Source organism: Myxine glutinosa, chromosome 10 (genome assembly GCF_964187855.1).
Source record: "Myxine glutinosa chromosome 10, kmMyxGlut1.1, whole genome shotgun sequence".
Taxonomy (NCBI): domain Eukaryota; kingdom Metazoa; phylum Chordata; class Myxini; order Myxiniformes; family Myxinidae; genus Myxine; species Myxine glutinosa.
Window position 1 is genome coordinate 85,595,183 of NC_136270.1, and position 25,872 is coordinate 85,621,054.

At 43.2% G+C, this 25,872-nt stretch overlaps 1 protein-coding gene across 4 annotated transcripts in view; it reads right to left on the bottom strand.

Moving 5' to 3' along the window:
• Nucleotides 1-25,872, bottom strand: part of LOC137434022 (uncharacterized) — a 107,787-nt gene that overhangs the window by 68,874 nt on the left and 13,041 nt on the right. The window contains exon 1 of one of the 4 annotated variants that reach the window (XM_078785836.1): nucleotides 17,601-17,618. The exons of the other annotated variants lie outside the window; for them this stretch is intronic. The gene's annotated coding sequence lies outside the window, so the exon portion shown is untranslated. Of the gene's footprint in view, nucleotides 1-17,600; nucleotides 17,619-25,872 lie in introns of those variants that run through there. 4 annotated transcript variants of the gene reach the window in all.

The following is a 25,872-nucleotide window of genomic DNA, read 5'->3' on the forward strand; positions in this document are numbered from 1 at the left end:
GTACAAATAAAAAGTGAAGTTTTAAAAACTTTTAGTTCACCACGCTTGCTCTGCCTTGCCTCCTTGTTGCATCACTGACTTCATCACCCAATATCAGTAAGTACCTAAGTTATAGAATAAACATGTCGGAGGAATGTTTTGTGATTATTCCTGGCTAATATTAAGTGCTAATTCAAGTGTTACAATGTTTGCTGGTCCCATCTGAACCAGCAAACATGGTAACATTTGAATTAGTTACCCCAAAAATAGGTATTTTTTTGTTTGTTTCTTCAGTCTTATGAGTATGTTAGTATGATTCTGCATGCTGCCCTGTCTTCTAGCAACTATTGAAATTGGTCTAAAATACCTTTAGTCAGTGCAGTATACTGTTTATTCTACCAGGTGAGCTCCAGCGGTATTGCCCCTTTGTTTTTTTTATTTACAAATAGCTTTGTAATTCACGTCAAAGTACACCAATGTTTCCTTCTGACCTTGCCTTGCATGCGATACATACATGTAGAAGCCCTTCCATGATCCTTAGATCACCGCAAAAACAAAAATTGGGATTTGTAATCGAGTCAGATAACATAGGGATTTTCTTCCATTATGTTGCTGCCAAAACATCCTCTCCATTACTTGCGGAAGTTTTCACAATGTTAATTCGCACCGACAATGCCCAGAGTTATGACGCAGATTCATCACCCTCCATCCAGCTTCAGCACAGCTAATCTGGCTCTAAAGCAGCACCAAATGGGTCATTTAAAGCAGACAAGAAAGGCCAAATATCGTATCGCAATGAATTGGCCAAGTTCCGAGACAAAGGATCTGTGTCTGCATTTCGAAGCAGCTCTTCACTAAATGGTGTAGCCACTAACATCCTTCACCCATCTCAGTCTATATGTTTGGACTAAAAATGAAAATAAATTCCTCTGAACACCCGATCAGTCTCTTTCAAATAACAATAACAGATTATATATAACATGCGCTTCTAACTTCCATTGCTCTGCCTTCTGATTTAACCCTAGGATGCATGGCCCGAAGGCATTCTGTGGGCAGCCAGTACATTGGATCCGGGTCATGCATCCTAGGGTTACAAGATGAGACTTCTTTTTAAAACTTGGAACGGACTCAAAATTTTGAATCAGGAATATTCTGCTCATATTGATGACCAGCGACAAACAGGGAGGAGGGTTACTCTATTATCCAGGGCTTTCTTTGACGTGACAGAGACACTGTGGTATGCTCTATTAGTCACGTCTACCATCCATACCATGAGGATGTTTTGTGCCTTATTTTTGCAATTATTTATTTGTAGCACCTTCATGCATGATAGAGTAAAAGAAGTCTGCCAACTGTGACCTCTGTATGAATAAAATCATGAATATTCATGCACTGCAAGGAAACTGAGATGTACAAAAACAGTTACCTCACTTTCATGTGTATGCATATAAGGTAAGCATTTGATCAACCTTGCAAATAATTTTCCTCAATGAGCATAGTATCACAAAGATGGCAAAGACACCTTTTTAATGCTCAGAAAAGGGTGGTCCTTCGACCCTTCCTTTTACTTGCACGTACAGTATATGTAAGCATCAATCCCATTCAAAGTTTCCCCATAAAGGTATGTTGAAATACAAAACAATGTTTACCAGGTACTGTATTTTCAAAACCTACCCAAGCATCCTTTTCCCAAGCATCCTTTAATGAAAAGACCATTTTAAACTACCCTGAGACATTCGGAAAAAGATCCCCATGAATAAAGTGCCGGGTGCATCTTCTGGGCAATTGTTAAGGATGAAACAGCTAATGCTGAACAAATTCAGATTCAAACAAATTCAAAATTCAGATTCCAAAACAAATTCAGATTAACAAATTCAAAACTAAAAAAAAATAATCAGCATACGCATGGATTTGTTCACAAGAAGTGTTTGCTGTGTATCACAATGGCAGGGTAGAGCAATATTGCTGGAACGTGCATTCCTGCAGGCATGTCAGTTTATGTGAATGCAAACAGCATACTGATGCAATTGTTTCAATTGAGAAATAATGGTACTAGTTTGCTGGAATAATAAACGATTTTTGAAATGTGCACCCATTTGTCGGCCAGCTGCCAGACCACACCCACATCTGTCGCTTGATTCCACCCACCGTAGTGCCGAGACAAAATGATATGGCCACCATCTTGTTTACAAGTGGGCCTAGCACATTACACTGTCTGGCTTTGTTGCGTCAGAATTCCATTGGCTTTGTTTCGGTCAAGTGTTAAATTTTTAGTACAGGTTTAATCTAGCCCATATGCGTCTCCCTAAAAAATAGTGTTCCAGAAATTTTAAACCGCGCCATTTGCGCGTTTCACAATCTGCTCGTTGCCAGATTTTAAATCCAATTCTGTCACGCTTAATTATATAGTTGCACAACTCGAATGGCCACATACAAAGCTTATAAACAAAAAGATTCCTTACCACAGCAAGAGCGGGAAGGCAGAAACTTGCTAACTGAATAACACTCCCGACATTCTTGAGGCCTGAGCCGAGATTTACTGTAATCTATATACCACACAGAGAATAATAACATTACCCTTCCTGCCGCTCCTGTTCGGAGTTGATGCACTAGTTACCTGAAACCAGACCCAGCTGTCCATCAGACTCATAATTGATATTGAACCAAACTGTGAAGACCATCAGAGATTAATTGTATGATATTGTTACGTTTATGGGGGTAGGTAAAAGAATACAGTAGGAAAGATAGAATGGTATAAGAAATAATATGGACTGTGTAACGTGTAGGAGCATTTCGATGTACATAAGCAGGGAAAATGTTGCTTATCGTTGTTTAAATGTTCATCATACGAGGGATGATGGTGTGTTAATGAGTCATAGGGTTTAAGATTCATTTCTTCTGTGTGTGACTTCCCTCTGTAGCCATTCCTTAAGTTATAATAACTTCCGGCCAAGCAAAGGGAGATCCGGCGAGAGTACATTCTCCATGGACATGTTACGGCAAAGGACACACACAGTAGAGGTGGAGCGACTGTACGATAGGCGTGGAAAGAGAACGACGGAGGGCCACGCGCCCCGGAGTGACGCGGCCAGGTGACGTCAGAGAGCTCGCGAGAGGAGGGCAGTTGGTGTGGGACGAAAGGGACACTGGCAATTTTTGGGCTACATTGAATGTGTGCGCTTTTGAGGAGAGCTGTGTTATACGGTGATCGCGAGGCGTTTTACTATTGGAGTCACCAAGGAGCTGGAGGCCACCTTGTGCATCCCCAGATGGTGGAGGACGTATAAAGGAGGCTGTCTTTGGGAACTCGCCTCATGTCTTTGGAGCTGAACGCGAGCGGCGCTTTCGGGCCGTCACCATCTTGGGTGCTTCTAGCGCTGGAGGCTCTGAGCTTCACCACCACCACGAATCTCTCAAAAGGGCCATTTGGGCAACAGCTGAGTGCCGGTCGGCCAAGGGAGATCTTTATTTTATTACTTTTTCCCCGCTGTTGTGTTGTGTCAGTGTGTGGAGGTGCCTCAAAGTAGAATCTATTTCAACTCGGTATTTATTTTCGTCCGCACCGCATTTGCTTTTAAATCATCATCGTTGCATTTTTGTCGTTTTGATTTCGTGGGTTTTTGAATAAACCCGTGTTTTGTGAGAATAAGCCTTCGTGTCTCTTCACATCTCACACACGCAAATTAACCACCACTGGAGTAAGCTGGTTTGACCATCCATCCCGGCTGATCATAATCGCCAGGGATGCGACAATATCTTAAATAGCAAGGATAAGGGAGTTGAGTGGACAGCGTCGACAATATATATATATATATATATATATATATATATATATATATATATATATATATATATATATATATATATATATATATATATATATATATATATATATATATATATATATATATATTGTGTCGCATACTGTGACCACAGTGCGGTTATTATTGTTATGAACCAGAAACATCTGAACAGTTACATCACTGTAACCATTAAGAAAAAGTACTAGCATTTTCACTTGTCTCATAAGAAAAACTGCAGCTATGCATGCAACGTGTAACTCACAAATAGAGGAATTGTAAATCATTGCCATTTATTAGTCCAATTATAATTTTGGATAATAATCCTTGTTGATGTTGAATAATCCTTTTGATAATAATCCTTGGATAAGATCCCTGGTGTTGGGCTAGCGGCTAGGGTGCCGGCTTAGGATCCAAGGATCCTGGGTTCGAATCCCGGTCGATCGCTGAATTAACGCCAGGGGGGTTGACTCAGCCTGTCATACCTTCCGAGGTCGGCTAATTGAGTACCAGTTCACTGGTAATTCCCTGCTTGTCGTAAAAGGCAACAAACAGGGTTGGCGGCAACAAACAGGGTTGGCGGCAGGAAGGGCATCCGGCCGTAAAACATTGCTTCAAAAAGGGGACCAAAAAACACCAACAACCACGGTCCCCGAAAAGGCCAACCCCCGCTTTGCGGGGGAAAATGGCCTCTAAACGGTGGTTTTTTGGTTTTTTAATCCTTGTAAACCCTCTGGGAAAAGGTAAAATAGGACTAATAAACAATTGAATCTGATGAACATCTGTGGAGTCTAAACTTCTCATTATTGGGATCTTCAATGATAAGTTCTAAGCAATCTTATTATTATTATTATTTAACATTCACAATTATTCCCATGTCTTGTAGTGGGGCGGCTTAGCCCAAATATTCAAAAGAATTGTGCATTTTGTGATACAAGCACCAAATTTGGCACACTAGTAGACTATCATATTATGAAAAGATCTGGATATTGGGCCATCTCAGATTCAGAGATTTGATTTTTGCAAGATTTGCAGATTTTGCAAGCTGAGATTGCAACGCCAGGGACGGCCGACTCCTTCCTACGAGCTGCCCACGTCACCCGCACAAGAAGAGCTCATCAAATCACTGCAGCGGCACTGCACATCCTGCAACACCGTGCGTATGAACGCCACTGTATGACATATGCTGATGATGCAGAAGACCTGCCTGAGTTCGAAGACTGGTGTCACCAGAGAGGAGAAGACATTCCCAACTTTCAGTACTGGGCAACTGTGCTGGAACTAGAGATGTTGGTACTGGTCTACGTGCGTTCTCTGCGGCAGGCTTCATTCACGACGTACCTTGATGCCCTGACGGAACTGGTCCCATGGTTCCATGCCTTAGACCACACACACTATGCCAGGTGGGTCCCTGTTCACCTGAGGGACACGGTTGCACTCCCAATGAAGCACCCAGATGTAGCCAGAGAATTCAGGGCTGGCAACTTCACTGTACAGAAGACGAAGAAGGTGTTCTCTTCGATCCCAATCGAATCGAAATCTTGCAAAAATCAAATCTCTGAATCTGAGATGGCCCAATATCCAGATCTTTTCATAATATGATAGTCTACTAGTGTACCAAATTTGGTGCTTGTATCACAAAATGCACAACAGGTTTGCTATGCTGCTACACTATTGTGGGGTTGGCCAAGGGAAGTTTTTAGGCCAAGTCTTTCATGAACCAGCTCTCTAGGCCTCATGCTCGACGAAGTAATTCGGGCAGGAATTTGGAATTTGTTCATGCTGCTGGCGATAGCTCACCTACTGTTCATGAAGGACACAGTGGAATCTCTAACATCTACTAACTAAGCAGATGTGACCCCAGTGTCACATTCATCCGAGGGACGGCGCACACATTGATGAATCATACCCTGCCTGTGAAACACCAGGGCCCAGTTGCTAGAAGCTATCCAGAGGATAAATTTAATGCACCAGATATGTGATTTGTCCATGGGATAGGCTTATCCGGGCTTGCAGCAACTGGGCCCAGGATGATAATTTATAACTTCACTGTGATTCAAACCCAGGCTAGACAGCTTAGAGGCGAGTGTGCGTACATCTACGCCATCCTGCTACCCACAATATGGTCGAAGAACAAAGATGGGTCGGTGGCCTCTTGTTTATATACAGCCTCGCCCCTAGATCCCATTACTCTCTTAGCCCTCTGACCCTCCCCAACTCTTCCAAGTTGCATGCATTGCTTCTGAAACCACTTCCTGGTTAAACTCCCCAAATCGAAGCTGACTGTTAAGACCTGGACAAGATAAGCTGTGGGTCAGCTGCTTGAAACATGATGTTCAATGCAGGCATATCACACACGACTACACTGTCTCTCCACAAGGATTGGAAATGAACTATCCATTCCACTTCTCTCAATAGGCACTTGAAGAGATCCAGTCCCTATAACTCTATGGCCAAGCTACCATAACCTTTTCATAGGAGGATCATCCCACCTCCTTTTCCGGTTTCCAGGTTTGGCTGCCTTTTCTCTCATCTCAAACTTACCAGCTTCCAAGGTTAAGTAAACAGTTCTGGTTTTCTCTTTGTAGTTGCCGATTGTTGTCCACACTGTTTATTTTGCTTCGTATTCATATTGTGTGCTCATCATCACCATGTCTGTGCTTGCCTTTTTGGTTATTTGATCTTGTGTATCTGCCTCGACTGGTTAGGTGTTCCACAGGTCTGCTTTCTCATTAATTCACTCCTTGCTAAACCTTATTCTTTACTCATCCCTCTTTCATTAGATGTGTATTTTCCATCACCTGCTTAGAAAGCTATAGCTCAGTCTTTCTTCCTTCTATAAACAACCTAAAAAAAAAAAAAAACCCCACAAAACCCCATGTAAGGTGCAGATCGAGTTACCTGTCTTGCATAATTGCAATGCAGAGCTCATCGTTGATACTGGCTCCTCGGTCGCTATTCTGCCAGAACAGCTGTCACAGGACATTTTGTTGACTGCCTTTTGACTGAATCTTGTGTCAAACTAGTCACTTACTTGAAAGATGACTTACCTGTTTTGGGATGCCTACATGTGACCATTTTTCATAATGGTGGTATGGCTCCAGAAACACTCTACATTGTTAAGTCTGGATAGCCACTGCTAGGAATGGACTTAATCAAAGCGTTGCGATGACACATTGTAGGTGTTTCTTGTGTGTCTTGTCAAATGAGCAAAAAACACCACAATAACATTTCCTGCTCTGCTTCAGCTTCAGCTCTGCTTCAGCCAAATACAAGCAAATTCTTGAGGAGAACCTATTTCAGAGTGCAAAAGAACTGAGACTGTGGCGAAGATTTATGTTCCAACAGGACAATGACCCCAATCATACAGCCAAAACAACACTGGAATGGCTTCAGAACAAGAACGTGAAAGTCCTTGATTGGCCCAACCAAAGCCCAGACTTGAATCACATTGAGAATCTGTGGAAACACTTGAAGATTGCTGTTCCCCAACACTCTCCATCCAACTTGACAAAGCTTGAGCAAATCTGCAAGGAAGAATGGGAGAAACTCCCCAAATCCAGATGTACAAAGCTCATACAGACAAACCCAAGAAGACTCCAAGCTGTAATCACTGTCAAAGGTGCTTCTACAAGGTATTGACTCAGGGGCCTGAATACTTGTGTAAATTAGATATTTCTGAGTTTCATTTTCAATAAATTTGAAAAAATATCTAAAAACATGTTTTCACTTTGTCATTATGGGGTACTTTGTAGAGATTGGTGACAAAAAAATCTCAATTATTCCATTTTAAATTCAGGCTGTAACACAACAAAATGTGAAAAAGTCAAGGGGTGTGAATACTTTCTGAAGGTATTGTAAGTGTCTGCATTCACTTCAAGTGTTACTACAGAGGTCATTACTGATTTTTCCCTCAGCAGTTTTCACTTGAGAAGGGAATCCCCACCTCCTCCTCATCATCTCCTCCAAAATCGGCCCATCACATCTTTCCTCTCATGGCAGACCTCACATGTTCACCCTTACCTCACCACCCCACCTCTCCTTCCCCTCGCTCTGCTGCCTCTCATCTTACCTTTTTTGCCACCCTCTCCATCACTGCACCACCCTCCCATGTTTCCCCATGCCCCACCCCTCCCACATTTTCACTCACTCAGCCACTCCATTCTTACCCCTTGCCCCACACCCTCATATCTCCCCAATTTCCACACCCCCTCTCAGCTTCTCCCTCATCCTGCATCCTCAACGTTCCTCTCTTCCCACCCCTCTCAACTTTTCTTTCGCCCTGCCTCCTTTCGGCTTCCCATTGCCACACCCTGTGTCCTACCCTTCCACCAACCACCTCTCCACATTCCTACAGCCAACCAGCAGCACCTCCTTCCCTGTCCCTAACTGTGTGGATCTCCAACACCTGATGCCTCTGCTATCATCTAACATCTCGCAATCCAGGCTGCTACTCATAAACTGAACATTATCTGTTTCACAGAATCCTTCCCACAGAATGTCCCTAATTCCCTCAGGTCTCTCGCTGGCTATTGTATCCTCCACTTTGATAGGCCTGAACTCTGTCCCAGTGGCAGATATCAACAACTCAATGTCTCACTGTCCATGTACTGCTATTCTGCCTCCAAACCTGCCAGAGTACCATTGGCTGTACCTTCCTCTCCACTCCCACCTCTTGTTTGTCTTTCTGCTGTACTGTCCGAATGGTGACAATTTCATTTACAGCTCTCTCTACCAACATAGACGACCTTTTATCCACTTATCCAAAATCTTTCTTCTGCCTATCTGGTGATGTCAATTGGCACCATGCCAATTGGCTGGGTATTAGTAACTCTTTCACCTTGCAGCAGAGGAATTTGGTGGCTCCATTGATCTGAGGCAATCTGTAATCTGTCCAACCCAGATTTCTGCCATTGGCAATCCTTCCTTCTGGACTTGGTAATGACCAACTTTCCTCCTCATGTTTCCTGCTCTTCTATTGATCCAATTGGTTTGTTTGATCAAGTGATCGCGAGTGTCAACACTCAACATCTCTGTTTATTAAGAGAGATCCGTATCAGCACCGGAAAATCTGGTAGTTCACTCAGGCGGACTGACAAAGACTGCAAACTGCCATCCCACTTCAGGACTGGTCTTCTATCTCCACCATTCCTGATGTTAATGCAGTCTTAGCATTCTTCCACAGACGAGTGCTCTCTCTTACAGACAGATTAATCTCATCTCATCTGCAGTTGTCATAGACACCATAGTACACCATCTCCTGTGGTGAGGCAGTTGCCTTGAAACAACTTGCCTTTTCGGGAAGGAAAATCAGACTGAAGGCGACCTAAGATCCTTCCACAAAGCCCACAGCAAGCATGTGTCCACTCTCAGAAGAGCCAGAAAACACCATCTGACAAACCTCAACGCTGGACTTTCGAACGTCTCTCCTTCTTCAAAGATCTGGTGTGGAATTAAGTCTGTCCCTGGAGTATGCTCCCCCTCCATTTCCTTCCTTCACTCCAAATGGGGCAACAGCTGAGACTTCTCATGAGAATGCTGAATGAATAAATTCTGTATTTGTTTTGTAAACTTGTGTGCCCAACTCCTTGCTCCCTGTACCTATCCTACCCAGTCACATCCAATTGCTCTTGAACTCTGTATTTTTTACTTGAGAGTGTGCAGAAGTTTCTGGCAACCTTCGACTGATTCTACAACTGGCTCAGACAGTAAGTATCAGGGCATGTGTCTTAAAAAACTCGCTCTGCTGCTCTTACACATTCTCTTTCTGCTCTGCGCAACCTTATCACTTGCCATAGATTGCCTTGAATGTGGAAGATATGAATTATTTTGAAGGCCTTGGTTTTCATGGCTTCAAGCTGAGCAACGGAGGGGCTTACAGCACAAAGGCAAAAGTTTCTGGCCCCGTTACTTTCACATCACAGACATGTCCATTATCTCTCTGTCATCCACCGCCTCTACTTTCTGGATTTGCACCTTCTCCTCTTTCCGTGCTTTGTCTCCCCCCACCCCTCCCAGGTTCCTGCAGAGCACACACGGTCCACCATCAACCCCCCTTCTGGTGAAACTCCCAATATCCAGAATCACGGCTTACTTCCCCTCATTCACTTCTCGCTTTTCCTGCCCGTCGAACCAACTTCCACATGATCTTCAATCTCATTCTTCCATCAAAGTCTTCAAAGCAGCTGTTCAATACCATCTAAGATCATCCCCAATCCAAAACCATGATCGTTTCTACCCTCGTCAACCAACACCCTGGCCCCCAAGCCCTCATACTTCCAAATTTCCAGATTTTCCTTCATGAGAGTTATCCATCCCATCCACTCCATGCATCTTTTCGTGCCCCCTTTTCCTCCCCACACCCATTGTTTGTCAAAGTCTCCCTATATTTTGGCCTTCAACACTGATGTTGTACCCCGCTCCTTCCCTCCCCCCTTCTCTGTACTGTTCCTTTTGGCCTGGTATGTCCTGATCTATTCTGTGTTCTAGCTCTTCCACGAGCATTGACTGTATACAAAAAAATAAAATCCTAAGTAAACAGGCATGCCTTCGTTAATACATTCTCTATTGAAAGCGTGAAAATTTATTGTTTTTCTCCACTGTACTGTACTACATTTACCTTCTGGTCAGGAATTGAATTCAGGCCAGACATGGAATCATTAGCTCTCTCTAGTAGCTGATAACACAGCCTTTCCTAATCTACATTTGATCAACATATCAAAAAGGAAAGCTTCTAACTTAACACGATCATATCTCAACTTGGTAGTTGTTAACAATGTGCAACATGGAAACAGCTACAAGAATATGACAATCATTGTTTGTTTTATTTACCTCCTATTCATAAGTTCCATCCCTTAACATTTAACCTCGACTTAGAATCATAAAACCTGCCTCTTAGCATTGACTACCAACCCATGAGAATGTAAACAATAGCTTTAGTTTAGACTTTAGAAGGTTTGACCTTTTTACATTAAAATCACTACACCTTTAAACTGGCGCATAAAGAGCTCATTCTGTTTAAGATGGAATGTGGTAACACAATGAGAACAGAATGTCCTGAATTCAGAACTGCAGTTCCATGGAGATCAAGTTTCACACCTACCTCATTACACGTGTGCCTTGGCATAGCTTCATTCCTCTCTAGTCATAGTCAACGTGTGGCCCTGAATGGGTTTCTCTCATCTCCTCTTCCCGTTCAGGCTGGAGTTCCCCAAGGCAGTGTCCTGGGCCCTGTGCTTTTTCTGGTCTTCATCAATGATCTCTCTGACTCTCTTGAAAATCCTCTCTATCTCTTTGCTGATGACTCTACTCTCTGCCGCTCCATTCCTCATCCCTCAGATCGGCAGTGTGCAGCCTCCTCACTCTCTGCAGACCTGGACAAAATCACAGACTGGGCAAACAAGTGGAACATGTCTTTCAATCCTGACAAATCTCACACTCTTACGATGTCTCTCCGAAAAGACCGACTGGACAACCCTCCCATCCACTTTCTGAATAATCCTCTCCAAGAAGTTCTGTCACTCAAGCTTTTGGGTCTCACTATCTGCCATGATCTTTCCTGGGAAAACCACATTTCAAATCTGGCCTCCAAAGCCAGTCGCCGACTGGGCATCCTCCGTCGTGCGAAGTCCTTCCTTGGCACACCTGAGCTCCTCACCACATACAAGGCTTTCATCCGCAGCTCAATGGAATACTGCTCTCCCCTCTGGGCTGGTGCTCCTGCCTCACACCTAGCTCGTCTTCACGCTGTTGAAACCAAAGCGTTCAGAATCATTGGAATCTCCCGCGATGAAGCAAACTCCAAGGGCCTTTCACTCACTCACCGCAGGCAGGTTGGTGGTCTTTCCGTCTTCTACCGACTCCTCTCTGGCCTTGCCCCCCCCCCCCCCCCAGCTCTCTCTGGGCTGTGTCCCCCAAATATTCCTACAGGTCGCACAAGATCTGCCTGCAACCCTCTTAAAGCCCCAGTCATACCGGCCATTTTCAGCTCTGCCACCTGCTCAGATTCTGTGTATAATATTCCTCGCTGAAATGCGCTGAGGTAAATATGAATAAAAAATATGGATCTCGTAAAGATGAAAGAAAAAAAACCTATGTGGTGTGAATAGCAATGTTCCTCGCTGAAATTTGAAAAGACGCAATCGCTTTTCGCTCTGAAATACGTGCGAACGCATAACTGAGTTTATGGCGGCAATGAAAATCACGTGATCGCTCTGAGCGAATCAGCGCGCTGCTCTGCCACCGCCTCAGATTCCGTGCATAATATTCCTCGCTGAAATGCGCTGAGGTAAAAATATGGTAAAAAAATATTATGAAATAATTTTTTTTAGGTCGGCCATGTTCTTCCCAGGCTCAATGGCCATGTCTATGCCAAATATCAAGCACGTGAGCCTCTCCGTTTAGGAGTCTATCGGTAACATTACACACACACACACAAACTGTGTTTTATATATATATATTGTGTTCTTCCTCTGATTTGACCGTTCCCGTCCCTTCCATTAATTGGCCAAGCATAGTACGAATAAAACCGCTCGAATCGGGTTCCATAAAAGTAACGGCACGAGTCACGTGATACACATACCGCTCGGGCGTAATTGATTAGCGTGGCTTGTGCGAGGTCCGGTCCCCGTTTTCGTGGTAGCGTGGGTCAAAGGTACGTGCGGCGTCGACCCGATACCCTTTTTCACGCTTGCTGCGGAAGTGGAGATTAGGCCTCATGGACACGAAGACCCAAAGGGAAAAAAGGGGTTTAATCCCCCCTTTGTAACGTGGACGGGCTTTGGGAGAGTTTTTTATATATATCCATTGATGAAATATCATGAAACATTTACATTTTGTAGTCCATTGTATAATTTAAATAAACATAAATGCAAATTTCGCATGTGGCAAAAGTAAGTACACCCTTGGCTCTAATAGGTGGTATTGCCCCCTTTGGCAGAAACAACCTCAAGTAGGCGTTTCTTATAACTGTCTACCAGTGTCTGACATCGACTGGGAGAAATTTTTGCCCAATCCTCCATGCAGAATTCTTTCAGCTGTGCGATGTTTGAGGGGTTTCTTGCATGCACAGCTCGTTTCAAATCCCCCCACAACATCTCGATGGGATTTAGATCCGGGCTTTGACTTGGCCATTCCAGAACCCCCCATTTCTTTCTTTCAGCCATTCCTTGGTGGATTTAATGGTATGTTTAGGGTCATTGTCATGTTGCAAGGTCCACCTTCGGTTCAGCTTCAACTTTCTGACAGATGGCCTCACATTATCCTCAAGCACCCTCTGGTACAATGAAGAATTCATAGTGGATTCTATGATGGTGAGCTGCCCAGGCCCTGATGCACCAAAGCTGCCCCAAACCATAATATTTCCACCACCATGCTTTACAGTTGGTATCAGGTTATTGTGGTCAAATGCTGTCTTTGGTTTTCGCCAAACATGTCTTCTGATACTGTGGCCAAATAGCTCTACCTTTGACTCATCTGTCCAGAGCACATTGTTCCAGAAGTGCTGGACTTTGCCAGCTTAGTCTTGTGCTGAGTGCTAAGTGCTTAGTCTTGCCCTGATGTTCTTTCTAGACAGCAAAGGTTTCCTCCTGGCACACCTCCCGTGTAGATCAAATTTGTGCAGCCTCTTTCTAATGGTAGACTCGTGCACGTTGACATCAACAGTGGCAAGAGCTACCTGCCGGTCCTGTGATGACATTCTGGGGTTTAGAGACTTCTTTCAGCATCTTGCGGTCTGCTCTCAGGCTGAACTTGCTGGGGCTGCCTGGCCTGAACAAGTTGGCAGTTGTTTGGAATCTTCTCCACTTGTAGATGATCTTCCAGACAGTCGAATGATTGATTTCAAATTGTTTGGAGATCTTTTTAAATCCCTTCCCAGACTCGTAGGCATCTATAACCTTCTTTCTGAAGGCCTCAGAGAGCTCTTTTGATCTAGGCATGGTGACGCCGCACACATCAACAACAAAGAGCAAACCAAACTAAATATCTGAGGTTTAAATAAGACAGGTTCCTCCAAGATCCTCTCTAACGATGTTCTAATCATTTGCACCTGAGCTGGTGCACCTGATTCTAATTTTAGGTATTTGAAGAAGTGATAAATGTCGGGGTGTACTTACTTTTTCCACATGCAAAATTTGGATTTATGTTTATTTAAATTATACAATGGACTACAAAATGTAAATGTTTCATGATATTTGTTAAATTATATCACCTTTATCTATCAATATTGTTGAAATGAAGATCAAATAGCTGTATGTTGAAATATGTTGAAAAAGCCAAAATTTTACATGGGGTGTACTACTGTACTTACTTTTTCACGTGACTGTATATATGTACATATCTGAGCGATATTTAAATACATTATATAATGACAGATTGTGCAAGATTTCTCTTTTAAGATTTTGAGTAATTAAGATCGGGTTGTAATTCGCAAGCTAGGTATATACAGTATCTGAGACAAGTCATTGTTCACAATGACTGCAAGAACATTTGCGTTGGACAAGAGTAAGCAGTTCCTCAGGTGCGGGATCTTTGGTCATCCACACGATGCTCAGATCATCTCCTTCAACGCTCCAACAAAGGTTTGCTGGATTTGGGGCAAGTATAAACTGCTCAAGGACATGTTTGTGGATTGCACTTTGATAATTTGATCTGAGGCAATGTTGCCACAAAGCATCGCTCGTCAGAGGCAGAGAGCGACCCTCATTTCCTCCTCCACAAATAAGAAGATATTGAGCTTCGTCAACAGATAAACATTTGTCTGTAACGTTCACAAACAAACTGTTTGAGCAATGGACGCAGATGTTCAGGAAGGTCGAAGTTCTGGCCAGGTTCACTGAATGTATTGCAGTGACATGATGATGCCTGGACCATATCTAGGGGCTTCTTCTTTCCTTTGGCTCTGAAACAGCTGGTCAAGTTGCATCTCCTGAATATGTGCACACCAATGAGGGATCTGCATGAATCTTTGCCGAAGCCACAGAAGAACAAGCTCAAATCAACTGTCCCGACCATTTTTTCACAACCGCTATGGAAATGAACTCTTACAGAAATCTTGTGCAGGTTAGACAGGATGATGATGTTGACGATGATGATGATGATGATGATGATGATGATGATGATGATGATGATGATGGAAGAGGGATCAGCATCGACTGCTTGTCTCAAGTGTCCACATCTTCATGATCCTTTACATTATAACATAATATTTTATGAACAGCTGTTACTGGATAATAAATTTAAAAATGAGATGCGTGTGCGTGTTAGTGTTTGCAGGTTATTGCATGTGTGTGTATGTGGGAGTATGTGGGTGTGTGTGTTTGTGTGAGTGTGTGTATGGGTGTGTATGTGTGTGTGTGTGTGTGTGTGTGTGTGTGTGTGTGATGTAGGACTTGAGTCCACTTTTTGAAAGACTCGGACTCGGACTGTGAATGCAAAGAACTCGGACTCGGCCTGATTCAGGCTCGAGCTGGGTTCACGTCCAGCAAAATTTAGTGTATAGTAAAACTTTTAGGGTACGGTAGAAATAAAAAGTGTACAATAAAACTTTCCGTGTACAGCAGCAAAAACTCGCATGTAAAGTAACCAGGCCTAATTGGTTTCCCACCAAAACACACTTATCGTGCAACCGTGAAGCAGGTGATAAAGGATTAACAAACAGAATTAAACAATCCTGCACTCCTGCAGAGGAAAATACAAAATAACTGTGATTTTTCGAAATATTAAATGGCGAATGTTTTACCTTCGTGTAATGGTGTGTGATCCAAAACACATTCTGTTCTTTCAAAGAGCACTTTTAATGACTCGCTGAATCACTTTGAAACGAAACAATAAATGGCTTAACCTTAAACGCTATCAACACTTTAGAATCTACACAAAAAGAAATAAGGTACATTTTCCATATGGTAATAAAAATGAAGTTTTGCAGTCTAGAAAGAAGCCTGCAAAGTGACTGCAAAGTTACTGAATTGAAGCGGTGTATGGTTGGGTCATTGTTGACTCAAAACATAGAATAAACCAGTGTCTCAATGCAATCTCTTCACTTCCATGGTGACAGACAGCATAGAGACAGAGTACTTCAAAAAAAAAAGAATACCTACATTATTTGTTATCTGGTATCCCCACCAGGTCATACTATCCTCAAACTAAAATATCAAACAAGCCCGGCTACGCCACTGTTAGACTTTCGGTCTTGTTTTTAATAAACATATTAACATACTTTATGTTGTTATACTTGTAAACACGAAAAAGACGATTATTTTGACATTCATATCAACAAGTTAGGTATTCATTTCTGTGTTTTTTAAAACAATTAAGCAATTATGTCTCACTCTTTATTAGCTATGACAATGCCTTCCATATCATATTATCATATCCTTCCAATGCCTTCGTTATTATTTGAGCTAGAACTTTGAAATGTTGTATGCTTAACTGCAAATGCTACCCTGAGGATGTGTTAAAATCTGAGCACCATAGCATATCGGGAATCAAAACTACAGCGGTTTCTGAGCTGTTAGGATTATGATTAGGGTTTTTCATATGTTATTTTATTTTAGAATAAATCATATCATGGTGTGCAGGGGATTGTTGTGATTACAGAAAGTGTTGGGAATGTCAAATCTGCCAAACAATGAAGGAAATAGAGCGAAAATACTGTTTCGGTTCGGTCAGTTTCAAAGACGATTTGCAGCTAAAATAAGCTACCGAATCCTCGCGAATAAGGTCGGAATTGGTTTCCTCGACAAAAGGTAATCTGAAATGTTTGTTGCAATATTCTTTTACATTTTAAAAACACATTTTTCAAAATTGGATCTAGAAAACCAGAGTTAGATAACTGTGCAGAGTTCACTGCATTTTTTTTTTTTTGCCATATTTAGGTCGACCTCGAAACGTCTTTATTTGAACTCACATGTAAGAAGGTAATTAATTATGTCCTCATTTTTTAAATGCATAAAATGTTCACATCTATATTTGCAATAAGTATGTAATTTGTGTGGTTTATTAAAGTGGTGTGTAGTAATGGAGCACTCGTTTCTATTTCTGTTTTCTATTTTTTTATTTTCTTTTCCTTAGCCGTTATTTGTTATTTTTATGGTACTAATGATTAAAGTGTGACATCTGTCATATTACCGAAAATGTAACTTTTGTTGACTTTAAAAGATGTGTACTCTTTCGATGAAATGCAAAGTAATTTCTCCTTTATATTATCACACATTAAGCTTTTATATTTTCGTGTACACATATATATATATACTCTAAAAAATATATATATATATATATATATATATATATATATATACACATATATATATTGTTGCGGATCTCCAACGTCGGCCTCCCCCTTATCAAGGGGGGATTAATCCCCTTGTCCTTTTTACTAGCCGACGCGATCCGGGCTATCACGTTCCTTCCGGTCGGTTTTAAATAGGGTTGTAAGCCGAATTAGACTTATTACCTAAGTACTAACACCAGCCGTGAAGCAAGGAAATAACCCCACCCAAACCACGGCGTTAGTGGACACGCCGAGCGAAGCGAGCCGCGATTCGGGCCGTTAACGGGAACTAACCCGATTGGAGCGGTTCTTAATCGTGCCACGCTTACCCAATGGAGAAATCACTAAGACGGTCGAATTAAGAGGAAAACAGGAAGAACAGGTAATTTATTTACAATGGTTTGGGAAGGAAGAGAAGTACACAATTTGTACAAAGAAGAGGAAGAAGAAGGAGAAATGTACAGTGAAGAGGAAGAAGCAGATACACAGGGCAGCCTTATACAGTCTTATACTTATCCCCTGGACACGGGCCCGTTCGCACTCAGACTCACTCACACGGGGATGTAGATGGTCGGGTGGAGGGTCCACCGATGGCGTCCACAGCTCGCTCCGGTCCCCGACTCGTACCACGAAGCAGCTGGTGATGGTAGATGGTAGACGGCAGGTGAGATCGTCCCGTGTCGGTGGCGTGGATCGGACAATTACACTGGGGGGGGGATCGGTAAGCTGGCGATTATACTGCGTACGTAATAGTTGTACCGGCGCCTTTATACGCGCTCCCGGTATCGCCAGGTACAATGCGCCACTTCCACAATGATGTCACCAAAGCGCCTTTCCACAAACGTCCTCACAAAAGTCCTTTGACACTCCTCTCCTCATAACTCAGCTCACGAACTTGACAAGCGCCTCTCCCTTCTCATAACTCCAGTCCTGCGACCTCACGAGTGCCTCTCCCTTCTCATAACTGTTCAACAGAGGACCCGGCTCATAACTTGTCACTGCCTACAGCGCGTTTCTCCTCATAACTCAGCAAGCGTCTCCTTGGGGATCTGACTCAGGGAATGTCCTCCTCATAACTCGAGTGTCGTTCAGTCCTTCTCATCACTCGTTCAACAGAGGACCCCGGCTCATAACTCGTCACTGCCCACAGCACGTTTCTCCTCATAACTCAGGTTCAGCACTTTCCTTGGGGATCTGACTCAGCGCATGTCCTCCTCATAACTGAGGTGGGGGGCCTCACGCGAAGGGTTTTATTGCCACGCCCAGCAAACCCTCTGGAATGTCCAGCCACACCCTGTCAGGTGATGTCGCCTCGGCCCTGGTTGGTTGAAGGGGTCTTACCGGCTCCGCCCTTGATGGCTGCCTGACGTGGCCACACCCCCACCCTTGCGCTCCGCCCCCTTTTCGGGCCTTACCTCGTGGCATTTGGCTGGTTTGAGCGAGCAACTGGCAGCTAACGCTGCCGGCCCAACGCGTAACAAACTGCGAGGGGAAATGGGGTGCAGACTGGATAGTGCTCAATGGAGTCGATTGGAGGGAGGCTGCAAACTGAACGGGGCCTACTCATATTTGTTTTACACAACGCAGATGCAACTATTGGAAATGGCCTTATCTCACATATACTAAGAAATAACTAACGTTCTAAGGTGACCTACGTGTTGCATGTGGCCTAACTATGGGGTGCAACCTTTAACCTTTAATGATGTTACCTGTGTGGGTTCTCAAAACCGCAATATATATATATATATATATATATATATATATATATATATACATACACATATATATATATATATACATATATATATACACATACACACACACACACACACACACACACACACACACACAAATGACCTCATAATGCCTCAGAGTATGCATAGGGTACACCCTGTGATGATTGTTGTTTGTTAATGTAGCCAAGGCAATGATGAGGACAATGCAACCATATATAATTTGGCAAATTTAATAATGAACAAGAATGCACCCCCACCTTTAAGCATGGATGTCTTAAAATGTTGAGAGATACAACACCTAGTCGGTATGCAACTGAGCAAAGTGGCGATGGAGCCCAGTTCCCACCACAAAGTGCATATTAGGCTACGATACCCAGTTCCCACCCATGCATTCAAAAGTATGTAATAAGCAGGAAACTGTCATCAGTATCAACAAATAATTAATTGATCAAGAATATAATCAATTTTGACCTGCTTACTTATTATGGGTAAATCATTTATTGGATGTATAGTGTATATTCAGTAAACATAGCAGTATTTATTTTATTATTAAACATAAATATTGAAGGGAGGGAGAAATTAGGCTGTCCATATTCTTTGATTGGCCAATATTCTAGGTAATACTTGAATTTTCCTTGACAAGTTAATAAAACAGTTTTAAAGCCTATCTATTTGGTATGGCGTGAACAGGGAAAACATCTGAGGTTCGGCAAAATACGTGTCTGATTGGGTGCATATTTTAAAATGTCGGTCTGCAAAATGTTCATCAAATATCTGAGTCAGAAAAATGTTTCACAAACGTTGGAATGGGCAAAATGAACAAAGGTCCGTGCAATGAAATGTTCATCTCAAATGTACATATCACCTTTGATATGCGAAACGGGAAAAGTTCCGTTGAAACCAACACCGCGACACCACAAAACAGTCTTTTATGCTTCTGTATTCCCTTCCCCCATCATTGTGTAGTTCTGTCATTCCTTTTAACATTCAAAGATTTAAGGCTCTGTTACTATGGTGTACTGTGCTCAGTTATTTATTTATTTGTTTTTACAGACATCAGTGTTCTTCGAGTATAGGTTTGTAGCATCATGAACTCTCAGTTCAGATAATGCCACGATACAGGCCAACCATGTACTGTTTAACAGAAACTGCAAAAACAAGTACAACATTAACCTTTGTGATAATCGCATGGCTTAGCTCGTATAATTCGGTATTCCCAACCTTGTTTATAAAATGTACCTTGATGTTAAAACTGAGAGATTATAACACAAAGTCAGTTTACCTAAACAAGATCAGTTGACCTGGTCAGTTGACTTGACTTTGTTTATAAACAAGTTCAGTTTATAAAAATAACCTTGTTAAGAAACTGACCTGACCTTGTTTTTATGTTTCAAAAAGGGAGTAATATTATAATATCCAAGCAGTAACATTTAGTGGAAGGCAAAACCAGGTTTATCATCTTCATGTTTCAATCATGCCTTGTACTCCTCTATGGTGTTTAACATGTTTGTTTCGCTGTGTATTGTGTTCACCAAAGCTGTATAATGAAACCACAACTACTGAGATGCTAATCTTAAATAAACAGTATATAGAAACTGGTTCAAGTGCTGTTCTGTTTATATTATATTTCGTGCCACACCATCTTATCAAGAAAATCTTAAACCAGCTATTATTTCTGCATCCCCTTGTGCAAAATAAAGATTATACTTAAATACATTTGGGGGAAAACACCTTTGGATCTGAACAATTGGTGAAAGTTACTTTAATATTTTCTTAACCTGAACTAAAGGTAGTTGAAAGGATCCCCATTTTCCCTTCGTTTCCCCCTCGCCCTTCTCTGATTTTCCAATCCATCTTCCCTCTCCATCTGCCTTTAGAAACTTTTCATCATTCTTAGCCTCATTGGGGCATTAATATAGTGTAAGCAATGTCTAAAATGACTAACGTAACATTAATACAAATGCCAACAAAATGGAAGAATTTTTATACAATCCCCACCACCAACTCATATTTCTCATATATGCTTATCTCCTTACGATGTCCTTCCAAGCTCCTTTCTATTCTAACTTCCTGCATATTGTTATGTTTGTGGGGGTAGGGATGAAATACCGTAGTGGAGATATGAATGTATAGTTTAGCATGGACCGCGTGACGCGAAGAAGAATTACCTCGATGGACTAAGTAGGGAATCTGAAGAGCATAAGATCGTATATGTGTATCCATTCGAGGGGTGGAGCTATGCTAATTAGGTAGAGCTTAAAGATAATCCCCAGTGTGTAATTGCCCCTGTGTTTCATTTAATCTAAAAGAGCCGCCATTACAACAACAATTACAACAACAACAATAGTCGCCGACAGTACCTGGACATTAGGACCGGCCAGTAAATCCCGCCCAGCTGAACATTCCCGAAGGACGGCCTGACTCTGCCTCGAAGGATCGTAACTGACAGGCCACGCCCCGAGCTTCGTCATTGGGCATCAAGCAGACCGTGAGGCCCCACCCGAAGGGGATGATTGGTCGTGGAGATGGGATGAGCCGAGGATTGGCCAAGTGTGAGATCAGCGAGGGAAAAAGGAGAGCGAGTCCTTTCCCTTTCCCTTTCCCTTTCTCTTTCTTTTTCTCTTTCTCTTTCTCTTTCTCTTTCTCTCTCCGGTCGCATTCCCGGCTCATGTGCGATCGTAACGTGGAAGAATCCCTTTTTAGCTTTTGGGTCTCACTGTCTGCCATTATCTTTCCTGGGAAAACCACATTTCCAAGCTTTATCAAGTCCTTTATCATCTTGCATTTATCTTCATTAAACCATTATTTGTTGCATTTCGGTGTCATGTTCATTTACTTGTTTGTGGGTTCGAGTAATAAGCCCTGTGGTTCCGGCATACAGGTAAGACCCTGGTTTACTTCACCCGCACGCGCCAAAAATAATTCCGCCAAATTTTTAACTACCGCCTCAGAGTTAACTGTTCTGCTATTCATCTGAGGCCGGTGTTCATCGGCCACAGACTTGACAATATGTAATAAGTAGTAAACAACATCCCCAGGCCAATATTCATGAATAATGGTCAGCAGAATGGCATTTGCCAGTGAAATATTCATGAAAAATGTCCGATTGAGTAAGTCAACATGTCTACCAAGACATTCCTTCATTGTTTACAAGACAACAATATGTCTACAAGATAGATGCCATTTGCTCTTTCATCTGGAGTGTAGAAGAAGAGCCTCATCATCACCTTGCAGGGTCTGTGTGCCAGTTTGACTTTCACAGCCCAAAGTTTTCTCCTGTCAGTCGATCACCTATGCTTGAAGAGCTAAATAACTCGGGTAAATCAAGAATTAGTGATTCGATTGAACTCTTTATTGAAAAAACTTACAGCTATAGTAATTTTAAATGTAAATACAGCAAAATATATCAAATAAGAGATGGAAGAGATGCTTGTTACCATTGCCAAGCAACCAGTTACAGTGTAAGCTCCATTGTATTGGGTCACGTGACCTGCAGTGAGCAGACAGAGTCTGCACGGGCTGACTTTTATTCCCCCAGATATTTTCATTTACGGAAATTGTCCGACGGTTTTGTGTTTTTTCCTCTGATTAATAGCTTTGAGTCGCATGCATCAGTATGCAAAATTTCAGCTTTCTAGCCCATCTATAACGTACTAAACATTTATATCAGTGAGTGAGTGAGTCCGTGATTAGAAATCGTTTTATATACAATATTAGAAAAGAGGATGTGCAAGGGTAGCGGAGCAGGTTTGTATGAGACGTAAAGTCAGACATAACGTCTGACATACTCAAATCACAACAAGAAAAAACTAGAACGGCACTCGGTAGAGCACATACCTTCGCCAGGCTGGACATCTTAAACAATTTCTTGTCCCTCTCTCTTTTACTTTTAATGTCTTGGATTGAAATCCACTGATCTCGAAACGAACTCGATAGGGTGCCCAGCATTAATTGGTCGGGCGGTCCTGAAGCCACCGGAAGTGCTCCATCCGCCATATTCCTTCTCCCCCAACACAGAAAATCCCATTTGCATCAATGCAAACACTTGCTACAAGGTGCATGTTTCCTCAAGAATGCCACATTCCTACTTGATTTTTCTCCTTTCTCACTTTCCCACTTGAATTTATTCCATTCCGACTTGATTTTAGTCCATTCGCAGGTTGAAAAAAAAGAATTGTAATAATATTTATGAAATGCCATCGTGTGCTGCTTATGGTTGTAAAAACTACAACGGTCGTGATCAAAGGAATAGACCAAGGTTGAGATGGGAGGATTGTGTGAAAAGGGATATCAGTAAGGTGGGGGTGGTTGGAGGTTGGAGAGAGTTGGCTGAGGATAGAGGGGAGTGGAGGAGTATTGTGGTCAAGGCAGGGTAAGAGCTCGGTACCATCAGACCTCACATGTTATAAAGGGAAGAGGAGGAGAACAACAACAAATGGACCATGTCCACAACATAATTAGGTGGTTGACAAGGGGAGTATATTGAGACAAGAATAAGGGAAGGATGAGGTGGGGGAGAAACAACAACAACAACATGCATTTCAGGCCATTTTCCCTGCTAGAGTGGGGGTTAGCAAGAAACAGGTGTTACGAATTCATGTGAATTACTATTCAGGTCTTTGCTTATCAATGTGTAGTTGATTAAAGGTTGTTGTGATTAAAGGGTCAGGAGCCCTTCTGGGAAAAAGGAGACCGGAAACGGAAGGAAAAAGACACGAGGTCCTGGAGAAGCGACGATCTTCTTCTTCCTCCTCGCCGAGCTCCGACGAGAGTTGGTATGGATATTGAGCAGCGGGGAGGACGCTACGTTTGCTACGTTTGAAAGCCCGTCTGACAAAAGGAGTTACCTGCGCAGGGTACTTACCCCTTGACACGTCAAGTTGCCGTGGGTCCGTGCACGGAACCCAGCGTCCGGCACAGTTCGCCTCACCGTCTACAAGGACGCGTACGGGTCGCACCTTGGGCCTCGCGCACGTTGCAAGCCACGCTTGGTTTTGCCCCGTTGCGTGGCAAGGAGGTGTGCGCTGCAGCAGCGGTCCCCGGTACGAGACGTGCACGTGTGGAGCACGTCCGCCCGGGGTTCGTTTCACCGCCCGCGTGCGGAGATCGAACTACAGGAGTACGGAGACATTGTGAGAGACATTGACCATGGAGGGAGTCGGGAGTGGGGCTCACGTGAGGAATGAATAAGATGGCCATCTTAGAGTTACTGTAGATGAGTTTACATCTTTGTAGTATTGATTGCTGATTGTTGATTGCTCGGGGAATATATCATTGATTGTTCCGGATCCTTGGTGTGGGGTGTCTTATTGATCGGAATTCATATTGATTGCGTTACGAAAGCGCATAAATAATATATCTTTCTGGCGGAATTCCTCTCACGGTCCGGGGGTCACCGAGACCAGGTAGTCACCGGGAGGACCACGTAACAGAATTGGGGGCTCGTCCAAATTACGATTTGCGGATTCGCAATTGGGTCTACGTCCGGGATCTAAAATTGTATAAAATAATAAAATAATATTTTTATTAATTAAAATTTATTAATTAAGTATTAATTGGTAAATTTTTGGGGAAATTGGGGGTAAAGTCTTGGGTGAAGGTTAACAGGTGTTAACGATAGGCACCATGGCGTTTGTGGCACAGAACTTTGCGGTAACCCCAAGTGAGGCACAGTTCCGAGCGTTACTAAAGTCGGACCTCTTGAAATTGGCCAAACATTTTAACTTGGAGGTCCGAACTAATTTGAGGAAGGCAGAGTTGCAGACCACGGTGATACAGTCTATGGTGGGATTAGGAACATGGGACGAGTTAGCCTGGCAGTGGCTACCCGAAGAACCAGAAGACGTTGAGCTCCGGAAACTGGAGTTGCAATTACGGAGCCAGGACCGGATCAAAGAAGAAGAAAGGAAAGCAGAAAAGGAAAGAGCAGAAGAGGAAAGGAAAGCAGAAGAGAGGAGAGAAGAGAAACAAGCAGAGGAAAGGAGAGTGGAACGAGAACTCCAGGAAAGGTTAAAAGAAGAAGAAAGGAAAGCAGAAGAGAGGAGAGAAGAGAAACAAGCAGAGGAAAGGAGAGTGGAACGAGAACTCCAGGAAAGGTTAGAAGGGAGAAAAGCAGAGGAGAGGAGAGCTGCCAGGGAACTCGAAGCAGAGGAGAGAAAAGCCGAAAGGGAGTTGAAGGAACGTGATCTGGCGCTTCAGCAAGAGATTAAATTCAAGGAGCTGGATTTAATGAGAGAACGGGGAGAGGTACCACCCTTGCTGACGGGGTCGACACCTAGCCAGAACACCTGGGATGTGGGCAGACATGTGAGGCTGGTTCCACCCTTCAGTGAAAAGGAAGTCGCAACATTTTTTCCACACTTTGAGAAAGTGGCTCGACAGTTAAACTGGCCGGAGGAGGCCTGGACCATACTAGTGCAAAGTGTGCTGGTGGGAAAAGCTCAAGAGATTTATTCGGCGCTACCAATGGACCAATGTGCAGATTATGAGGTATTGAAGAAGCACATCCTCAAAGCCTATGAGTTGGTTCCGGAAGCTTACCGGCAAAAATTCAGGAATGCCAGGAAGAGGGAGAGTGAGACCCATGTGGAGTTTGCCAGAGTGAAAGAAAACATGTTTGATCGGTGGTGTGAGTCAAAAGGAGTCGGGAATGACTTCGAAGCATTGCGTGACCTGATGCTGGTGGAGGAATTTCAACAGGGTGTCCACGAGGACATCAAAGTGTACCTGCAGGAAAAGAAAGTACCAAAGTTGTGGGACGCAGCCACCATGGCAGATGATTATGCCTTAACACACCGGATAGGGGTCCACACACCTAGCTCCTCGCCTAGACTTCAGCAGGGGAGTTATGGAACACCCGGTGCGGAGAACTACAATACATGGCGGCGGCCTCGAGAGGATTATGGGGACAACGCGGATACCCCAACTGTTCGAAATCAGAGGGCTACGGGCCCAAGACAAACTTATTTCCCGGGGGGCCCGAGGCAGATCACGAGTTTTTCCTCCGGGCCTACTTGCGCCTTTTGCAAAAAACCTGGACACTTGATGTCCAGTTGTTACCTCATGAAAAGGGACAACCCAGAGCGGA